This window comes from Pristiophorus japonicus, chromosome 13 (genome assembly GCF_044704955.1).
Source record: "Pristiophorus japonicus isolate sPriJap1 chromosome 13, sPriJap1.hap1, whole genome shotgun sequence".
In the NCBI taxonomy this organism is placed as follows: domain Eukaryota; kingdom Metazoa; phylum Chordata; class Chondrichthyes; family Pristiophoridae; genus Pristiophorus; species Pristiophorus japonicus.
In genome coordinates this window covers 136,332,094-136,345,874 of record NC_091989.1, presented here as the reverse complement: position 1 = coordinate 136,345,874, position 13,781 = coordinate 136,332,094, and the positions used below count along the sequence as shown (strand labels likewise).

The 13,781-nt window shown below is 46.8% G+C and overlaps 1 pseudogene; it reads left to right on the top strand.

Annotated features, from left to right (window-relative positions):
- Positions 1 to 11,937: 11,937 nt before the first annotated feature.
- Positions 11,938 to 12,138, top strand: LOC139279099 (U2 spliceosomal RNA; annotated as a pseudogene).
- The last annotated feature ends 1,643 nt before the right edge of the window (positions 12,139 to 13,781 follow it).

Genomic DNA, 13,781 nt, shown 5'->3' with positions numbered 1-13,781 from the left:
CATGCAGTTTGTCAATCTTTCTGAAGGTGGACTGAAGAACACTTGATGAGACAAGGCCAGATAGGAATTATTAGAGTGTTTTATTTACAGACAATGAGTGAATGTAGAGAGCAACAGTTGAAGAAAATTCCATTTACTTCACACAAGCTCATTTCTCTCCTATAAAAATCTGAAAAAATAATAAACCAATGTCCCTTTCAAGAGCTCACTTGCATGTTTTTGGCATTAACTTTCTTTCTAGACAATTTCTCACTGCAAAATCTCCCACCAGGTCTGTCCTCGCAATCCGTTCTTTAAAACCTCATTATCCCCCCACCCCTGCAACATTCTTCCCAAGAAGCACAGGGGTGATGTCTCTGAAATCTTCATCAGACCTGCCAACAAAAGCAACTGTCTCCTCTCCCAAGAATTTATCCTCAGCAGACACCTCATGCTGTGACCACATGAATAGAGTAATCCTCACTCCAAATAAATTCCTTAATGTCCCTGGTCATTGTGGAGACTTCTTCGATGCCAGGCTCCTTAATCCCCTTAAGCTCCCCTCTGTCTCAGTGTTGTAGCTGGTTGCTTTTTAAATCGGTACAAAATCACTTGTATTTTTTATTAAAAACACAATACTTAAACATAGTTCATTTCTATACACATTCTGCAGAAAAGTAGTCAAAAAATTACACCTAAATTGTCCTCTATCAGAATCAGAAGAACAAGATTATCAACACTTAAGTACAGTTTTGCTGCCATTTTTTTCATCAGTAGAGAAAGAGTTTGGTTGCAGATAGATGCAAAATGATAGTCTAACTCCGAATTCAGCTCTCGGAGTCTGGAAATCACAGTTATACTACTTGGGTTTCACAGCTGACTATTATTTCTGTGCAGTGTGAAGCAAGGTTTAAGAGGTGATTGTCTTGGGTACTTCATAAACTTACGACAGAGTCATTTTTTTTAATGTTTTGGGGAAAACGGAAGCTCCCACCCAAAGTCTCAAAATATTGGGCTCAATTTTGCCCAAGCCTGTTTTCTGGCGTATTGCCAGAGTTACGCCCGTTTTTCTAGGCCAGAAATGAGCTAGAAATATTTTGCCAAAGTTTCCCCGATGTATCATTTAAATCTGGCACCGCACAACATGTTCAGTCACCTCGGGGGGTGGAGCCTGCTGTCTGCACCGAAAAAATGAAACCGTACCTTCTGCGCATGCGCAACAAAAAAAGTGACGTTTTTGGAATGGATGCACATGCGTAGTACAGCTCTGGGTTGGCAATCAGCCATTTCTAAAGAGCCAGTTGTGTGTGAGAAGGAGTGCTGTATGAGAGCATTGGAAAAATCGGATCTGCAGCAATACAAGATACAACGCGGTGCAAGGACCAAGAATTTCTTACAGGATGAAGTGGAGGCCGAGTTACTGTGATTGAGACCAGATGGCAGGAGCTGGATACCAGCAGAGGTCACATAAAAGTTCCACCCAAAGAAATGAAAAAACGCTGGAACCAAGTTGCAGAAAATTACTGCGCAATGGTGACCACCACGAGATCTGGAGGCCAGTGTAACAAGAAGTGGCAGGACCTTGGTCAAGTAATCAGTGTAAATAATATTTTCATTTATTCAATGGAATTACAATTGTAAATGTGACCAGCTGTATATGTCCCACCCAGCAGAAAGACATCCTCGCTAAAAAGTTGCATTTTCATCTTTTCAAAAGAAGGTGGCACATAATAAAAGGGTAAGAACTTGAACAGGAGGAGGCCCGGCAAATCTGCAGCCACCGACACCATTGGAAGACAGGGTCACTGCTTTGATGGGTCCTGCCTGGAGAAAAGCAACCACCACTGCACAAGCTGGGCCCACACTCGAGGGAGAGGGTAAGTCCTGCAAATTCCACAGTCTGGCTTTGCTAAATATTAGGTACTGCACAGGCTAGCCATGCTTCGGTTCATGGAGATGTCTCCATCAGATACGCTTCGGTTAATGCAATGTGCTACCATTCATCATGGTCCTTTAAATCAGCCTGCTGCTTACACTATGTGAGCCTACTCATGCCACCCATGCTGCCCCTTCCTCTGCTGCTAAGCATTTGTCTGTGTTCTGTTATATTTTGCAGAACTTGAAGCCGGCCCTGATGATGCAGAAGATGATTCAGACAAGGACGAGCCTGAAGGGAACATCTTCCAATCCCACCTTCTAGACCAAGAGCATGGGAGTGAGGGGTAGGAGGAGGGGATGGAGATGGATGAAGCCACCACTGTTTTACTGACTTTGGTGGAGGTGCAGGTGCTGCCCAGTGAGGTGCCAGCTTCTTCTGTGACTAGTGGTTTGAGTGTTGGTGGGACAGTCCATGGTTTCCTAATGTTCGAGGTTGCGGGTTCCAGTGGTGTGGTGCAATGAGGCACACCCAGGGCCCCGCCTTCTGAGGTTGCGGGTTCCAGTGGTGGGGTGCAAGCCACACTCAGGGTGAGGAGGGGAAGGAGAGCTCGACCGCGCTCTCCTGAGGTGCAGGATCGAACAGATGTGGTTCAGATGATGGCAATGAGTGGGGAGAGCATTGACCTTACCCCGATCACTCCTGGACATCATCAGTGGGGTGCGTGATGAGGTAGCGGGACTGTCGGGAGAAGTAACAGCAATCTCATGAGAAATGGGAACGATGCCTGGGACCATGAGTGAGGGAATGTCAGAGGTAGCTGATGCGCTGTCAGTGAACATCAGGGAGGGAATGTCAGAATGGTGCAAACAATATCACTGAACATGAGGGAGGGAATGTCACAGGTAGTTGAGACAGTTTTGTTCAACGAGGGAGAGAATGTTGCGGATCGTTGAGACACTGTCAGGGCGCATGAGGGACGGCATGTTGGAGTTAGCTGTTGCAATAAGGGAACACGCCCAGACCCCGCGCCCATTGACAGAATCAACTGCCACTCCCACTGCAATCCTCATACCAGCCTCTGAATAGCCCTAAGCCGGGCCCTCCACATTGCCGCCTGGGCCCTCCACATTACCCCCTGGGCCCTCCACATTGCCGCATGCTGCTGCCGCCCTCCCCCAGCCCCCCACCGCCGACCCCACCACTCAACAGGTGTACACTACCCGAGATATTAGAAAGAATAAGTGTCATGTATTTAACCATCTTGCAATAACATAGTCATGTAACTGTAACTCATGTACACTGTACCTGTACCCTAGAAATGCACATCTGACCACAAGGGGTGAACTTGCGGGAGACACTCCTCACCTGGGTTTCCAGGTATAAAAGGGGAGGTCCCACCCAGTGTCAGACGCCTTGGTCCTGGCAATAAAGGTGAAGGTCACAGAGTGACCGTGTCTGATATATCTATGCCTCGTGTGAGTTTGTAGTCAGGTGCAGGGACACTACATTTGGCAATGAGAAATGGGAATCACCGAACCACGAGGATGGCCACCGGTGGCACAGAGGAACATTACTGTGTGGGTGAGGACTGGGACGATTTCATGGAAAGACTCCAGCAGAGCTTTGTCACAAAGGACTGGCTGGAAGAGACAGCGGCTGACAAGCCGAGGGTGCATCTACTGACCAGCTGCGGACCACAGACATATGCGCTGATGAAAGACCTGCTCGCACCCCAAAAGCCAGCAGACAAATCTTTTGAAGAGCTCAGCCAGCTGATCAGTGAGCATCTCAAGCCGGCGAGTAGCGTACACATGGCCCGGCACTGGTTCTACTCTCACCAGCATCGGGAGGGACAAAACGTCTCGGACTTCGTGGCGGAACTGCTGCGCTTGGCCAGTCTCTAAGTTCTCCGATGCCTACAGGGGGGTGATGTTAAGGGACTTTTTCATCGAGAGCATTAATCATGCCGGCATTTTCAGGAAGCTCATAAAGACTAAGGACTTGACTTTAGAAGGGGCGGCGTTGATAGCTCAGACCTTTATGGCAGGGGAAGAGGAGACCAAGCCAATTTACGCACGCAGCCCTGGTTCAAACGTGGCGACGGACCAGGGAGTTAACATGGTGAACGCGGCTCGGGACCCCGCAGGCAGGCAAGGGCATTTCGAAACCACCCAGGCAGCAACAGGCTCTAGGGTGGGCCCACAACAAGGACAATGGAAAGAGGATCTGCAATTCACGCCACTTGAGGAGCAATGCGTCCCGCGATGGGACCATTAACACCCACCATCAGAGTGCTTAGAAAGAGCCAAATGGGCAATCAGAGAGGAATGCCTGGTAATAGTCCTTTTGTTAACAGCAATCTCAATCTCAGCTCATGCTGGAGGTGCGGGGGTAGACACACTGCGAGAAGCTGCAGGTTCCAGCAATATACCTATAGGATTTGCAATGTCAGTGGACACTTGACCAGGATGTGCAAAAAGGCAGTAGCAAGGCTAATCCACGAGGCAGAGGAATCAGACGAGGGGTCTGCAATGCAGGATGAGGCCTGGGGTAAAGCCGTAGATGCTGAAGTTCAGCGGGTTCATGTGGCTGATGTCCACAGCTCATACACTAAAACGCCACCCATGATGATGAAAGTCTTACTGAATGGCATCCCGGTGCACATGGAGCTGGATACGGGAGCTAGCCAGTCACTCATGAGCGGCCAACAATTTGAGAGACTATGGCCACACAGAGCTTGCAGGTTGGAATGCATTGAGAAAAAGCTACAGACGTACACCAAAGAGATCATCCCAGTGCTGGGCAGTGCAAACTTGGTGGTAACACATAATGGATTACAGAACTGGCTGCCACTCTGGATCGTTCCGGGAAATGGCCCCGCGCTTTTGGGGAGGAGTTGGCTAGCTGAGATGAATTGGAAATGGGGGGGATGTGCACGCCATTTCATCCGTGGAGCGAAGTTCATGCTCACAGGTCCTGCAAAAATTCGTGTCACTGTTTCAACCTGGTGTCGGAACGTTCAAGGGCACTAAAGCAGTGATACGCATCACTCCGGACGCCAGACCAGTGCACCACAAAGCCAGAGCGGTGCCGTATGTGATGCGTGAAAAAATTGAATGTGAACTGGACAGGCTGCTCAGAGAGGGCATATTTTCGGCCGTTGAATTCAGCGACTGGGCAAGCCCCATCATTCCCGTCCTCAAAGCAGATGGCTCGGTTAGGATTTGTGGCGACTACAAAGCCACCATCAACCGAATATCGTTGCAAGACCAATACCCGCTTCCGAGAGTGGAGGACCTTTTTGCCACGCTGACAGGTGGCAAGCTGTTCATGAAGTTGGACCTCACTTCGGTCTACATGACTCAGGAACTGGCTGAAGAATCCAAGCTTCTGACCACCATCACGACGCACAAGGGATTATTTGTCTACAACAGGTGTCTGTTTGGCATTCGTTCGGCAGCAGCCATCTTTCAGAGAAACATGGAAAGCTTGCTCAAATCCATTCCTGGAACGGTCGTATTCCAAGACAACATTCTCATAATGGGTCGAGACACCGAAGAACACCTCCACAACCTGGAGGAGGTGCTACGCCGATTGGATCGGGTAGGCTTGCGGCTGAAAAAGGCCAAGTGTGTGTTTTTGGTCCCAGAGGTTGAGTTTTTGGGCAGGAGGGTTGCCGCAGTCGGGACTTGGCCCACTGAATCAAAAACAGAGGTGGTCCGTTGGGCGCCCAGGCCCGGCTACACGTCGGAGTTGCGATCATTCCTGGGACTTTTGAACTATTTTGGGAACTTTCTGCCGAACTTAAGCACATTGTTGGAGCCGTTACACATGCTTCAGCGTAAAGATTGTGAATGGTTTTGGGGGGACTGTCAAGAACGGGCTTTCAATAAGGCGAGGAACCTGCTGTGTTCCAACAAACTGTTGACTTTGTATGACCCCTGTAAAAAAAACTGGTCTTAACATGCGATGCGTCATCCTACGGGGTTGGGTGTGTGTTGCAGCAGAGTAACGATGACGGCCGACTCCAACTGGTGGCTTACGCCTCTAGGTCGCTCTCCCAGGCAGAGCGTGGATACGGCATGGTCGAGAAGGAAGCACTCGTGTGTGTTTACGGTGTGAAAAAGATGCACCAGTACCTTTTTGGTAGACAGTTCGAGCTAGAGACAGACCACAAGTCATTAACATCCTTGCTGTCTGACAGCAAGGCTGTCAACGCCAATACGTCAGCTCGCATACAGTACTGGGCCCTCACGCTGGCTGCGTATGACTACACCATACGACACCAGCCAGTCACCGAAAATTGTGCTGAAGCTGTCAGCAGGCTCCCACTGGCCACCACCGAGGGGGCATCAGAGCAGAACGCCGAGATGATCATGGCCATTGAGGCTTTTGACATTGCGGGCTCCCCATCACAGCCCGCCAGATTAAACTCTGGACCAACAGGGACCCCCTCCTATCCATGATAATGAAATGTGTCCTGACTGGGGATTGGGCGCCCACACACAGGGCGTGCCCCGAGGAAGTCAGACCGTTTCAGAGACGGATGGATGAGCTCTCCATCCAAGCCGACTGCCTGCTGTGGGGCAGCCGGGTAGGCATGCCCCAGAAAGGAAGGGAAGCGTTCATCAGGGAACTCCACAGCGAGCACCCTGGCATCGTGTTAATGAAGGCCATTGTCCGGTCATATGTATGGTGGCCAGGGATTGACTCAGACCTGGAACACTGGGTTCGCAGGTGCACGACGTGTGCCCAGCTGGGCAATGCCCCCAGGGAGGCCCCGCTCAGCCTGTGGCCCTGGCCCACCAGACCATGGTCACGTAGTCACATAGACTATGTGGGCCCATTCATGGGGAAAATGTTCCTGATCGTTGTCGATGCATACTCGAAGTGGATCGAATGCATCATATTGAACTCGTGCATGACATCCATCACCGTGGAGAGTCTGCGTACGATTTTCGCGACCCATGGCTTGCCGGACATCCTGGTCAGCGACAATGGCCCGTGTTTCACCAGCCATGAATTCCAGGAGTTTATGTCGGGCAATGGTATCAAGCATGTCTGGACAGCGCTGTTCAAGCCAGCTTCCAATGGTCAGGCAGAACGGGCAGTCCAAGTCATAAAACAGGGCATGCTATGCATCCAAAGACCCTCCCTTCGGTACCGCCTATCGCGCCTCCTGCTGGCCTACAGGTCTTGCCTGCACTCGCTGACGGGAGTCCCGCCAGCGGAACTCCTCATGAAACGCACGCTCAAGACGCGGCTGTCCCTCATTCACCCAGCCCTGGCAGACATTGTTGAGGGCAAGCGCCGGTCCCAAACTGAGCTCCATGATCGAAACTCATGTGGGAGGTGTATAGAAATAGATGACCCGGTATTTGTTCTTAACCATGCTTTGGGACCCAAGTGGCTTGAGGGCACCGTAATTGGCAAAGAAGGAAATAGAGTCATGGTGGTCCGACTAAACAATGGGCAGATATGCCGCAAACACTTGAACCAAGTAAAGAAAAGATTCAGCATAGACACGGAGGAACTTGAAGAAGAGCAGGAGATGGCATCCACACCACTGCCAGCGGACGAGCAACAAAGACAGCCCTCAGCATGCACAGTCCCTGCGGCCAGCCCGGACAGGCCGGAATCACCTCAAGTGACAGAGACGCGTGCCGAGGCTCAGCTACCAGAGCCACAACTGCGGCGCTCCACGAGAGAGCGTCGACCACCTGACAGACTTAACCTCTGAAACAAAAAGACTTAAGGGGGGGGGGGGGAGGTGATGTCATGCATTTAACCATCTTGCAATGACATAGTCATGTAACTGTAACTCATGTACACTGTACCTGTACCCTAGAAATGCACACCCTGACCACAGGGGGTGAACTTGCGGAAGACAATCCTCACCTGGGTTTCCAAATATAAAAGGGGAGGTCCCATCCAGGGTCAGACTCCTTGATCAAAGAGTGACCATGTCTGATATATCCATGCCTCGTGTGAATTGTAGTAAGGTGCAGGGACACTACAATAAGCTTGGTGGAAACACTGCGACACCGCCTGTGGTCAGGGGTAGTGGAGTCACCAAGAACAAGCATGGTGGGTGGTCTTAGAATAAGGTGGAGTAGAGATGGGTGCAGCCCTTCTTTGCTGCTGTTGTTATTGTTATTATTATTGTTACTGTTGTAACTGGTGTTCTCAAATTAAAAGATTTTTGTAAGTTATGTAAATTTACAAGTTTAAAAGTTAGTAAGTGATCTTAAAGTTTGTAAGTGATCGTAACTGAAAACATTAAAGTTTGATACAAGAATAATTTTATTGAAGTTAAGTATAAAGAACTGTTTGTTAAACTTTGGAATAAAATATATTTTACATTAAATCTGAATCATTTTCATTGTTTGTTCCATTATTAACACAACTTTTGAAGTAAACAAGAATAATTTCCATCAGTTGTTCCATTAACACAACACAACATTACAGAACAGGTCCAAACAGTAAACATGGTCCATGTGGAATTGTTGTCGCTTAGCCGTCAGGCATCAGCAAAGCATTCATGGATGAGCTGCTGGCGCAAGGCTCAAGTAATCATTAAAAGGGCACGATAGCCTACCCTCCTCCGCCGGGTTCAGGTAGTTGAATGGCTTCCTCGTCCTCCTCCTCATTATCTGCATCTTCCTCTTCATTATCATCAGCCATTCTCACTGCAGATGGGTCTTCTCCTACCAGCTGCTGCTGCCTCATGATAGCTAACCGATAATCTCAGGGGAGTATTGCAAGTAGCCTCCGGAATGGTTCAGGCATCGGAAATGCTGTCTCAAGATGCCAGTGGTCTTCTCTATGATGCTGCACATCGCAATGTGCAACATGTTATATTCCCAGTCAGCTTCCGTCCGGGTTACGCATAGGGGCGTCATGATCAGGTGGCGAGGCCATACCCTATGTCTCCCAGTAGCCAGCCCTGCCCTTCCGGCTGCTGCTGAAACATGGCAAATATAATGCTCTCGCTTAGGATGAACGCATCATGGGTACTCCCAGAGTATCTTGGATCGACTGACATGATGCGATGCATGTCGTCACACACGAGCTGTACATTAATGGAGTGGAAGCCTTTTCTCTTCCTGTACATCTCGGAATCCTCCAAAGGTGCTCGCAAGGTGATGTGGGTACAGTCAATGCAGCCCTGTACTTTTGGGAAACCAGCAATCCTGGAGAAGCCCACAGCCCTTTCACGCATTGCCTGGGCGGTCATGGGGAACTTTATGTAGTCATTCCTCCGAGCATATACTGCAGCTGTCACCTGCCAAATGCAGACATGTGTTGCATGTTGAAAGACGGTGCACACATCCCCAGTTGGAGCTTGAAACGATCAGGAGGCATAGAATGAAAGTGCAGCTGTAACCTTCACTTCAACTGACAAAGCAGTCCTCCTGACGCTTCTAGGTTGCAGGTCTGCTTTCACCAACTCACAGATCTCAGTTATAACATCTTTGCAGAAACGCAGCCTTCTGACACAGTCTGCATCACTCAGGTGCAGGTACGGACGCTTGTCTTAATATACCCGACGTGGGTAAGGCTTCCTGCCCAGCACACTATGAGCTCTGATGTTCCTCATGCGATGCCAGATACTCTGACCTCGGATAAAAAAATTTTGTGCAAACTGCGAAAAATGCTGAAAACTGGCGCAGACATGAGTGAACATGACATAAAAAAAAATGAACCTAGAAAAACCATAACTAAAGGAGTTACGTCGGCGCAGACTCCAGGGTAAACTTTGAATTAAATAATTACACCAAAAAAAATGACGCAAATGACGTGGGAAAATTGAGCCCATAAAGTGTTTGTTAGTGGGGAGTGGAATATGCAGAAGCAGAGCTTTCTCCTTATAGCCAGTGTGCAAATCGCAGCTCTCAATATAGCACAGGTCTTATCGACCCACCAGGAATACAATAAAACAGTCTAAAAATCAAAATAATCCCTTAAGCAAAGGAGTCATATCGTCAGTAGTAATAAACATGATTAAAAACATTCTATTCGTTTAGATCTCTATTAATTTTTGCATTTAAGAATCAAGCCAAAGTCAAATGACATGTGACCAAAACAGCTCTGTTAGTTTGGCCTATGCAATATTATACCACTTTAGATTAATTTATTGCAAAAGCTTTATTGTCAGAGCAGACATCTTGTTTTGAAGCACACCTTCTTTCAGCACCCTATGCATTTTAGCTGCTACTTATTCATCAAGTCAGTCACACTTTATGACGAATCTCTGACACATGGTTAGCACCCAAGATGGATGAAAAAACTTCTTTCACACAATTTGAATAGTGTTAAATCTGATTGTAAATTCATGCCATACTTAGCATCATTCAACACCCTTGCAAAAAATGTTTTCACTTTGTCCATAGAAATAAAGAAACGCATTCACTGGATTGGTGATTAAATTGGTTCTAAAACTGCAGTTATATGAATGGTTGTCGAGTGCAATCACACAACCAGCAGAAATTATACTGCCAACTGCATCTTGTGCACATCACACTGAAGTTAGTCACAAAGAACTCCATGCATTTGTATTTGGATACATGTATTCCACCAGTGGTGATTGTTCGTTTAGCTGCTGAGTTCTTGCCCGCTAGAATTCTCTACCCAGTTCCTTTATATGTGTCTAATTTCCAATGCCTCCTCAAAACGATTGTATTCAATGGCACTGCACTCTGAAACTAATGGAACAAAAATTGTACATGTTCTATAACGGGCGACTGATCCATTCCACCAAGTACTGCCCAAATGGCAAAGTTTAAAATTACATTCTCGACTCCACTGTGAAATAGTGGAGAATTAATCGCTGGAGAACATCGACCAGATTCAGGAGCCGAAAATGGAGTTTTGCTTAGATTTACACGCAGCTATCACTAGATAGAAAACTGACAATTCCATCTGAATTATTAGTATAACCCCGAAGCATGCTGCTGGGCTAAAAGAGGAGAGGAAACATAAAAGGAATGCAATTGAAGCTATTTCCCCACAGCACCTTTTAGTGGGCAAAGCAGGAACATTGATCACACCCATGGAAATTATGATGTGGCCAATACTGCCTCGCACCATACCTGAGAGCAAACGACACAAGTGCAGGGGACAGAAGAACTTGCAAAAAAGGTTGATGTAATTATTCAATAATAGACTACATTGGTCCTGAAATTCCGGCCTCCCCGGGTCTGTACGGAGTGTGTACGGACTAGGGAAGGCGTTGGAAAAGTCGGTTTGCGGCGCACATTGCGCATGCGCTGAAAACCGGCTTTTCCGATCTGTCAAGTTTCTGGCTTGACAGATCGCACACATCTCGGGAGCGAGGACATTCCTACGGCAGAGATTGGGCTATTTGCCCATCTCTGCCCTGCGCATGTCGTTAAAACTCTTGCGCCTGGTAAAAGCAGGCGTATAGCCTTTAAAAATGTATCAAAAACATATTAAAATAAAATTTAAAAATACATATTTATGTTAAAAACCCTGCCTACTCAGGTAATTTTATTTTAAACCATAATTAAAACTTTTTTTTAAAAATCGGCAAATATTTTTTTTTTCAAAAACATTTCTATCAACTTTAATTTCTATAATGTATTTATGTGAGTTTTTTTTTTAATGTTTTGTGTAGTGTCTGGGTGTTTGGGGGTGTTTCCCATTCATAGTAATAGGAGTTTCGGACTTACGAAACTCCGATTATTATGAATGAGAAAATACTTTACCGTGATTGGGTGTCCTGTCCCACATGACTCCTACGGACGTCCCAAAGTGAACACGCTCTGTTGCGCAAGAAGAGGAGGCCTCGAGTCTGGGATCTCTGGCAAGCATTCGACCAAAAGGTAAGTGCACAACTTTTGTCCTATTTTTAGTTGAACACCCGCGGGACAAAGATACTGGGATTTCAGGGCCATTGTATTAGTTAACACCTCCACTGCTAAAACACAATTAACTTTTCTAACTGCATGTGACAACACACTAAGGGGTCGAAATTCCGTTTCTATTGCCACCTGTTACCGCCGTAGAGGGGAGGCTAACGGGCGGCAAAAGCCTACCGTCGGCGGCAAGCGGCATCCATGCCTCCGGAGGGCCTTTTGGCTAAGATCAAGTGTAGTACCGTTTCTGACCAGCCATCATGACCTCCGGGTGGTTTCTCCCTGGTCAGGAAGGTATATGCTTGCATTTTTGGAAACAGGAGGTGGGTGGGGAGGTTTGACCCATCCACCTCCATGGCACGAACCTGGTATTGCAGTACTTCCAGGAACGGTGCAGTGGCTCTAGGCCTTTTGGCTAAGAGCATTGGCGCAGAGTGATCCTTGGCATGTGCAAGGTGACCTCTGGCGTTTGTGATTTGACAAAGAATTGGAACGATTGGCTACGAATTTAAAAAAAAAAAAAAAAAATCCATGCCTCCGGAGAAATTCAGTTCGGTCTTTGGTAGAAGCGGCAAGAAGTAACGCTGCATCCTCGAACGCCACTCACATGGTGACGTCATTCAGCATACAATGCCTTCTTGGCGCCATTGTCGCAATATTTGGTTTCAATGGCGGCCTCACTGGCAGGCGTTCTTACAGCCTGAAAAAAGTGGTGAGTGCAAAGCAGATCTCGGGCGGACTAGCCCAGAGAGCAAGGTAAGTTTTTTTCTTCATTTATTTCTGCATTTTTTCATTAGTTGTAACAATGGAGAAGTGTGGGTGTGGGTCGGAGAAGTTTTAGTGTTTTTTTCTCTTCCCGTTTTTTCACCTAGCATGCCAGCAGCCTCCCGTTGTGAATTTGAGTAGGCCTCCTGAGCTCCCGCCCATTGGCGCATGAGGATGAGTATGCAACACCACTTTTTAGCACTGCTTTGGGCGTAAAACTCAATTTAGCAGTTTAAGCCTGCCCCTAACACCTGGCAAAAAAAATCGGCACACAGGCGGTGACACCGCCTCAAAAACGGCAATTCCGAATTTCAACTCCTAAGTGCTCAAAATCAAATTTGGATGAAATGTGGAAAATATTTGAAAAAAAAGACAAGATGCAGTGTATCAATGGCTGTTAAACATGTTGTTCTTATCCATTATAATAAATACTGTAAAAGCTACAGAAACACTTCAAATGAGCCCTTCTTGAATATGTGTTTCTAGTTATTAAGAATCATAGCAAACAGTTTTTTTGCTTTGAATTATGGCAATTTTCTGTAACAGGATAAAAATACAAAGAATGCGGGCTTGACAGTTTATGCAAAAAACGATTCTATCTGCGTAATGCAGATGCCATTAGTCTTTTGAATTCAGAACATCAGAGAACTATGTGGCTCCCACAGGTGCTTTTAGAACATCCTGTTATGTATTCTCTCTTGTCATGCTTGACTATGTACCTACTATACATTTCCAAAAGGACATGTACATAGGGAGCAATTATTTCACTTGCACACAAACAGCACTGGAGTTGTTTTGACATAGCATTGATTTAACAAGTAGAGGATATCACAGCTTTTACCTATGACTTTCTACCAATTCAGAAAACCAAAACATGTCTACAGCTCTGCTAATGGGCGATTAATTAGAGCTCAAGTGTATAGAAGAACTGAAAACAAATTTCATCAAAATTCCTGGTCAAAATTATGGTGATCAAGCCAGCAATGAAGGCCTGCAGGTAATGTCTTCATCTGTTCATTTGTTTTAAATTACTGTTTACCCTAATTTTGGACTGTCTTTTATCCACATTGAAAGGGGCAAAGGGGGACACTTTGTAAATCATCCAGCCCTTGAGGATGCTCCTTTCTTCTCAAATCTTATGGTGAATATCCATTTGAATCTAAAAACAGGCCGGTAACTTATTACACATTTTCCTTTTCATCATCTGCCGAACCAAAATGTACATCAGATTACAGGGAGCCTTTTAGACAGATCGCTGCACTACATTCAATCCCTAAAAG